Here is a 9,190-nt window from a genome sequence, read left to right on the forward strand (position 1 = left end):
GGTTGAGCATCTATTATTTTCTTGCTCATTTAGCCAACGGTGTTGGGACAAGGTGGGTTTGAACTGGCCATCCTCGGGTGATGTCTACTACAGAACCTTCTTCTTGTAGACGTTGTTTGGCATCCAAGTGTAGAGGTTTGTAGGACAGTAGCAATTTTCCCTCAAGTGGATGACCTAGGGTTTATCAATCCGTGGGAGGCGTAAGATGAAGATGGTCTCTCTCAAACAACCCGGCAACCATATAGCAAAGAGTATCTTGTGTCCCCATCACACCCAATACAATGGTAAATTGTATAGGTGCACTAGTTCGGCAAAGAGATGGTGATACGAGTGCAATATGGATGGTAGATATAGGTTTTTGTAACATGAAATTATGAAAACAGCAAGGTAACTAATGACAAAAGTGAGCGAAAATGGTATTGCAATGCTAGGAAACAAGGCCTAGGGTTCATACTTTCACTAGTGCAAGTTCTCTCAACAATAATAACATAATTGGATCATATAACTATCCCTCAACATGCAACAAAGAGTCACCCCAAAGTCTCTAATAGCGGAGAACAAACGAACAGATGATTGTAGGGTACGAAACCACCTCAAAGTTATCCTTTCTGATCGAACTATTCAAGAGTCCATAGTAAAATAACACGAAGCTACTCTTTCCGTTCAATCTATCCTAGAGTCCGTACTAGAATAACACGTTAAGACACAAATCAACCAAAACCCTAATGTCACCTAGATACTCCAATGTCACCTCAAGTATCTGTGGGTATGATTATATGATATGTATCACACAATCTCAGATTCATCTATTCAACCAACACAAAGAACTTCAAAGAGTGCCCCAAAGTTTCTACCGGAGAGTCAACACAAAACGTGTTCCAACCCCTATGCATAAGTTCACAAGGTCACGGAACTCGCAAGTTGATCGCCAAAACATACATCAAGTGGATCACGTGATATCCCATTGTCACCACAGATGAGCACATGCAAGACATACATCAAGTGTTCTCAAATCCTTAAAGACTCAATCCGATAAGATAACTTCAAAGGGAAAACTCAACCCATCACAACAGAGTAGAGGGGGATAAACATCATAAGATCCAACTATAATAGCAAAGCTCACGATACATCAAGATCGTGCCGAATCAAGAACACGAGAGAGAGAGAGAGATAGAGAGAGAGAGAGATCAAACACATAGCTACTGGTACATACCCTCAGCCCCGAGGGTGAACTACTCCCTCCTCGTCAAGGAGAGCACTGGGATGATGAAGATGGCCACCGGAGAGGGATTCACCCCTCCGGCAGGGTGCCGAAACGGGTATAGATTGGTTTTCGGTGGCTACAAAGGCTTGCGGCGGCAGAACTCCCAATCTAGGTTTCTTTCTGGAAGTTTTAGTATATATAAGAGGTTTTGGTGTCCAAAACAAGTCTGGGGGTCTTCGGGCTGTCCACGAGGTAAGGAGGCACGCCCAGGGGAGTGGGCGCGCCCCCCACCCTCATGGGCAGCCTGGGACTCTTCTGGCCCAACACTTTTGCTCCATAGCCTTCTTCTGGTCCAAAAATAAGTTCCCTGAAGTTTCAGGTCAATTGGACTCTGTTTGATTTTCCTTTTCTGCGTTATTCAAAAACTTGAAAAAACTGAAATTGGCATTGGGCTCTAGGTTAATAGGTTAGTCCCAAAAATCATATAAAATAGCATATAAATGCATATAAAACATCCAAGGATGAAAATATAATAGCATGGAACAATCAAAAATTATAGATACGTTGGAGACGTATCAAGCATCCCCAAGCATATTTTTGATGTGGAATGCTACCTAACATATTTATAGATGTAATTCTCTATTGTGGCAAGAATATTCAGATCCATAAGATTCAACACAAAAGATTAATATTGACATAAAAATAATAATACTTCAAGCATGCTACCTAAGCAATCATGTCTTCTCAAAATAAGATGACCAAAGAAAGTTCATCCCTACAAAATCATATAGTTTGTTCATGCTCCATTTTCGTCACACAAAATGCTCCCATCATTGATACGTCTCCAACGTATCTATAATTTTTTATTTCTCCATGCTATTATATATATATATTCTATTTTGGATTTTTAATGGCCTTATTTATACACTTTTATATTTTTTTGGGACTAACCAATTAACCAGAGGCCCAGCCCAAATTGCTGTTTTTTGCCTATTTCAGTGTTTCGCAGAAAAAATATCAAACGGAGACCAAACGGAATGAAACCTTCGGGAGCGTGATTTTTGGAACAAACGTGATCCAGAGGACTTGGAGTGTACATCCAGCAACCAACGAGGAAGCCACGAGCCAGGGGGACACACCTACCACTGGGCGCGCCCTCCACCCTCGTGGGCCCCTCGTGGCTCCACCGACCTACTTCTTTGTGATAGCCTGGCTTATTAGGGATGATAGACTACGCATATCAATAAGGAATTCCTTCTTTTCCAGGAGCCCATTCGGACAGAACTCCAAAGTTAAGTGTGCTCAGCTTGGAGTAGTGTCAGGATGGGTGACTGACCGGGAAGTTGCTCCCGGGTGCGCACGAGTGAGGACAAAGTGCGCAGAAAAGACTAGTATTGATCTGTGGGGCCAGTCTAGATCCTACCAGGAGTAACGACCACCGGCGGGTGTGTCCGGGGCGTTACAAGTTGGTATCAGAGCCGACCCTCGCGGTTACATGGATGTTTGCGGACAGGTGCGCGGTCATGTTGTTCATGACGTTTGTGACCCGTCGTGGCACCCGTCATGGCACATGTACCGGACTGGATGCACAGACGTATATGCCAAGAGGGACGTTCCTGTGGCCCGACGAGGACGTCGGTTCCTCTGAGTGGGGGTGTATGTGATAGCCTGGCTTATTAGGGATGATAGACTACTCATATCAATAAGGAATTCCTTCTTTTCCAGGAGCCCATTCGGACAGAACTCCAAAGTTAAGCGTGCTCAGCTTGGAGTAGTGTCAGGATGGGTGACCGACCGGGAAGTTGCTCCCGGGTGCGCACGAGTGAGGACAAAGTGCGCAGAAAAGACTAGTATTGATCTATGGGACCAGTCTAGATCCTACCAGGAGTAACAACCACCGGCGGGTGTGTCCGGGGCATTACATTCTTCCTCCTATATATACCTATGTACCCCGCAAACATCAGGGAGCACCACGAAAACCTAATTCCGCTGCCACAACCTTCTGTACCCGTCAGATCCCATCTTGGGGCCTTTTCCGGTGCTCCACCGGAGGGGGCATTGATCACAGAGGGCTTCTACATCAACACCATAGCCTCTCCGATGATGTGTGAGTAGTTTACCTCAGACCTTCGGGTCCATAGTTATTATCTAGATGGCTTCTTATCTCTCTTTGGATCTCAATACAAAGTTCTCCTCGATTCTCTTGGAGATCTATTCGATGTAATCTTCTTTTATGGTGTTTTTGTCGAGATACGATGAATTGTGGGTTTATGATCAAGATTATCTATGAACAATATTTGAATCTTCTCTAAATTCTTTTATGTATGATTGGTTATCTTTGCAAGTCTCTTCGAATTTTCAGTTTGGTTTGGCCTGCTAGATTGATCTTTCTTGCAATGGGAGAAGTGCTTAGCTTTGGGTTCAATTTTGCGGTGCTCGATCCCAGTGACAGCAGGGGAAACGACACATATTGTATTGTTGCCATCGAGGATAAAAAGATGGGGTTTATATCATATTGCATGAGTTTATCCCTCTACATCATGTCATCTTTCTTAAAGCGTTACTCCTTTATTATGAACTTAATACTCTAGATGCATGTTGGATAGCGGTCGATGTGTGGAGTAATAGTAGTTGATGCAGGCAAGAGTCGGTCTACTTGTCATGGACGTGATGCCTATACATGATCACACCTAGATATTCACATAACTATGCTCAATTCTATCAATTGCTCGACAGTAATTTGTTCACCCACCGTAATACTTATGCTATTTTGAGAGAAGCCACTAGTGAAACCTATGGCCCCCGGGTCTATCTTCCATCATATTAATCTCCCGTCAACTAGCTATTTCTGGCACCGTTTATTTTGCAATCTTTACTTTCAATCTATATCGTAAAAATACCAAAAATATTTATCTTATTATTATTATCTCTATCAGATCTCACTCTTGCAAAGTGGCCGTGAAGGGATTGGCAACCCCTTTATCACGTTGGTTGCGAGGTTCTTATTTGTTTTTGTAGGTACGAGGTGACTCGCGTGTGGTCTCCTAATGGATTCAAGGGAAATACTTATGCTACTTTACAACATCACCCTTTCCTCTTCAAGGGAAAACCAACGCATTCTCAAGAGGTAGCAAGAAGGATTTCTGGCGCCATTGCCAGGGAGATCTACGCCAAGTCAAGACATACCAAGTACCCATCACAACTCTTATCCTTCACATTACATTATTTGGCATTTTCCTCTCGTTTTCCTCTCCCCCACTTCACCCTTGCCATTTTATTCGCCCTCTTTTCCTTTCGTCATCCCCTTCCGTTTGCTTTTTCTTCTTTTCGCTTGTTTGCTTGTGTGTTGGATTGCTTACTTGTCACGATGGCTCAAGATAATACTAAATTGTGTGACTTTGCCAATACCAACAATAATGATTTTGTTAGCACTCCAATTGCTCCTCTTACCGATGTTGAATCTTGTGAAATTAATACTGCTTTGTAGAATCTTGTCATGAAAGATCCGTTTTCTGGCCTTCCTAGTGAAGATGCCGCTACCCATCTAAACAACTTTGTTGATTTGTGTGATATGCAAAAGAGGAAAGATGTGGATACTGATATTGTTAAACTTAAGCTATTTCTATTTTTGCTTAGAGATCATGCTAAAGCTTGGTTTTCGTCTTTGCCTAAAGATAGTATTGATTCATGGAATAAGTGCAAAGATGCTTTTATCTCTAAGTATTTTTCTCCTGCTAACATCATCTCTCTTAGAAACGATATTATGAATTTTAAGCAACTTGATCATGAACATGTTGCATAATCTTGGGAGAGGATGAAATTAATGATACGTAATTGCCGTACACATGGATTGAATTTATCTATGATTATACAAAAAAAATTTGCCGGATTGAATTTTGCTTCTAGAAATCTTTTAGATTCGGCCGCAGGAGGCACTTTTATGGAAATCACTTTAGGAGAAGCTACTAAACTCCTAGATAATATTATGGTTAATTATTCTCAATGGCACACCGAAAGATCTACTAGTAAAAAAGTTCATGTGATTGAAGAGATTAATGTTTTGAGTGGGAAGATGGATGAACTTATGAAATTGCTTGCTAATAAGAGTGCTCCTACTGATCCTAAGATATGCCTTTGTCTACTTTGATTGAGAACAATAATGAATCTATGGATGTGAATTTTGTTGGTAGGAACAATTTTGGTAACAACGCGTATAGAGGCAATTTTAATTCTAGGCCGTTTCCTAGTAATTCCTCTAATAATTATGGTAATTCCTACAACAATTCTTATGGAAATTATAATAAGATGCCCTCTGATTTTTAATCTAGTATTAAATAATTTATTAGTTCACAAAAGAGTTTCAATGCTTTGATTGAAGAAAAATTGCTTCAGATTGATGAGTTGGCTAGGAACGCGGATAGAATTTCTCTTGATGTTGATTCTTTGAAACTTATATCTATTCCACCTAAGCATGATATCAATGAGTCTCTCAAAGCTATGAGAATTTCCATTGATGAGTGCAAAGAAAGAACTTCTAGGATGCGTGCTAAAAAAGATTGCTTTTTAAAAGCGTGTTCTTCTAGTTTCCATGATAATAAAGATGAAGATCTAAAAGTTATTGATGTGTCCCCTATTAAATATTTGTTTTGCAATATGAATCTTGATAATGATGGGACTGGATATGAGTCAACTTTAGTTAGAAGGCGTCCCAAAAATTCGGAGTTTTTAGATCTTGATGCAAAAACTGGTTAAAGTGGGATTGAAGAGGTTAAAACATTAGATAGCAACGAACCCACTATCTTGGATTTCAAGGAATTTAATTATGATAATTTCTCTTTGATAGATTGTATTTCCTTGTTGCAATCCGTGCTAAATTCTTCTCATGCTTATAGTCAAAATAAAGCTTTTACTAAACATATCATTGATGCTTTGATGCAATCTTATGAAGAAAAACTTGAGTTGGAAGTTTCTATCCCTAGAAAACTTTATGATGAGTGGTAACCTACAATTAAAATTAAAATTAAAGATCATGAATGCTCTGCTTTGTGTGATTTTGGTGCTAGTGTTTCCACGATCCCAATAACTTTGTGTGATTTGCTAGGTTTCCGTGAATTTGATGATTGTTCTTTAAACTTGCACCTTGTGGATTCCACTATTAAGAAACCTAGGGGAAGAATTAATGATGTTCTTATTGTTGCAAATAGGAATTATGCTCCCATAGATTTCATTGTTCTTGATATAGATTGCAATCCTTCATGTCCTATTATTCTTGGTAGACCTTTCCTTAGAATGATTGGTGCAATTATTGATATGAAGGAAGGGAATATTAGATTTCAATTTCCATTAAGGAAAGTCATGGAACACTTCCATATAAAGAAAATTAAATTACCATATGAATCTATTATGAGTGCCACTTATGGATTGCCTACCAAAGATGGCAATACCTAGATCTATCTTCGCTGTTATGCCTAGCTAGGGGCGTTAAACAATAGCGCTTGTAGGGAGGCAACCCAATTTTATTTTTGTTCCTTGCTTTTTTTCCTGTTTAGTAATAAATAATTTATCTATCCTCTGTTTTGTTTGTGTTCTTTGTGTTTAATTAGTGTTTTTGCCAAGTAGAACCTTTGGGAAGACTTGGCGAAGTCTTTGCGATCTTGCTGTAGAAGCAGAAACTTTACCGCTCACGAGAATTGCTGCCATTTTTTTATTGAGGAGTGCTCTTTAGTTAATTATTTCTTCAGATGATTAATAGATAAATTCCTCACGTACATAAATTTATTTTAGAATTTTTGGGGTTCCATAAGTTTGCGTTAGTTAAAGATTACTACAGACTGTTCTGTTTTTGACATATTCTGTTTTTCGTGTGTTGTTTGCTTATTTTGATGATTCTATGGCTAGTAATGGAGTTTATAAACCATAGATAAGTTGGAATACAGTAGGTTTAAAACCAATATAAATAAATAATGAGTTCATTACAGTACTTTGAAGTGGTGATTTGTTTTCTTTTGCTAACGGAGCTCACGAGATTTTCTGTTAAGTTTTGTGTTGTGAAGTTTTCAAGTTTTAGGTAAGGATTTGATGGATTATGGAACAAGGATTGGAAAGATCCTAAGCTTGGGGATGACCAAGGCACCCCAAGGTAAAATACAAGGACACCAAAAATCCTATGCTTGGGGATGCCCCGGAAGGCATCCCCTCTTTTATCTCCGTTCATCGATAACTTTACTTGGAGCTATATTTGTATTCACCACATGATATGTGTTTTGCTTGCAGAGTCTTGTATGATTTGAGTCTTTTCTTTTTAGTTTACCACAATCATATTTTCTGTACACACCTTTTGAGAGAGAAACACATGAATCGAAATTTATTAGAATACTCTATGTGCTTCACTTATATCTTTTAGAGCACGGTGATGGTTTCATTTTATAGAAATAATTGATCTCTCATGCTTCACTTATATTATTTTGAGAGTCCTTTAGAAGAGCATGGTAATTTTCTTTTGATATTATAAAAAACTTTCATATAAGTGCATTGAATACTAATAGAAGTTTGATACTTGATGATTGTTTTGAGATATGGAGATAGTGATATTAAAGTTATGCTAGTTGAGTAGTTGTGAATTTGAGAAATACTTGTGTTGAAGTTTGCAAGTCCCGTAGCATGCACGTATGGTAAAATTTTGTAACAAATTTGAAACATGAGGTGTTATTTGATTGTCTTCCTTATGAGTGGCGGTCGGGGACGAGCGATGGTCTTTTCCTACCAATATATCCCCGTAGGAGCACACACGTAATACTTGGTTTTTGATGACTTGTAGATTTTTGCAATAAGTATGTGAGTTCTTTATGACTAATGTTGAGTCCATGGATTATACACACTCTCACCCTTCCATGATTTCTAGCCTCTTCAGTACCGTGCATTGCCCTTTATCACCTTGAGAGTTGGTGCAAACTTTGCCAGTGCTTCCAAACCCCGTGATACGATACGCTCTATCACACATAACCCTCCTTATATCTTCCTCAATACAGCCACCATACCTACCGATTATGGCATTTCCATACCTACCGAGATATATTGCCATGCAACTTTCTACCGTTCTGTTTATTATGACACGCATCATCATTGTCATATTGCCTTGCATGATCATGTAGTTGACATCGTATTTGTGGCAAAGCCACTGTTCATAATTCTTTCATACATGTAACTCATGAGTCATTGCACATCCCGGTACACCACCGGAGGCATTCATATAGAGTCATATCCTGTTCTAAGTATCGAGTTGTAATCATTGAGTTGTGAATAAATAGAAGTGTGATGATCATCATTAATAGAGCATTGTCCCAAAAAAGAAAGAGAAAGGCCAAAAAAAGAAGGCCCCCAAAAAAATTAATAATAAAAATACAAAGCGGTAGTGCTACTATCCTTTTTTCCACACTTGTGCTTCAAAGTAGCACCATGATCTTTATGATAGAGAGTCTCTTGTTTTGTCATTTTCATATACTAGTGGGAATTTTTCATTATAGAACTTGTCTTGTATATTCCAACAATGGGCCTCCTCAAATGCCCTAGGTCTTTGTGAGCAAGCAAGTTGGATGCACACCCACTTAGTTTCCTTTGTTGAGCTTTCATACATTTATAGCTCTAGTGCATCCGTTGCATGGCAATCCCTACTCCTTGCATTGACATCAATTGATGGGCATCTCCCTAGCCCATTGATTAGCCGCGTCAATGTGAGACTTTCTCCTTTTTGTCTTCTCCACATAACCCCGTTCATTATATTCTATTCCACCCATAGTGCTATATCCATGGCTCACGCTCATGTATTGCATGAAAGTTTAAAAAAGTTTGAGATTACTAAAGTATGAAACAATTGCTTGGCTTGTCATCGGGGTTGTGCATGATGAGAGCATTCTTGTGTTACGAAAATGGAGCATGACGAAACTATATTATTTTGTAGGGATGAACTTTCTTTGGCCATGTTATTTT

This window comes from Triticum dicoccoides, chromosome 3A, assembly GCF_002162155.2.
Source record: "Triticum dicoccoides isolate Atlit2015 ecotype Zavitan chromosome 3A, WEW_v2.0, whole genome shotgun sequence".
In the NCBI taxonomy this organism is placed as follows: domain Eukaryota; kingdom Viridiplantae; phylum Streptophyta; class Magnoliopsida; order Poales; family Poaceae; genus Triticum; species Triticum dicoccoides.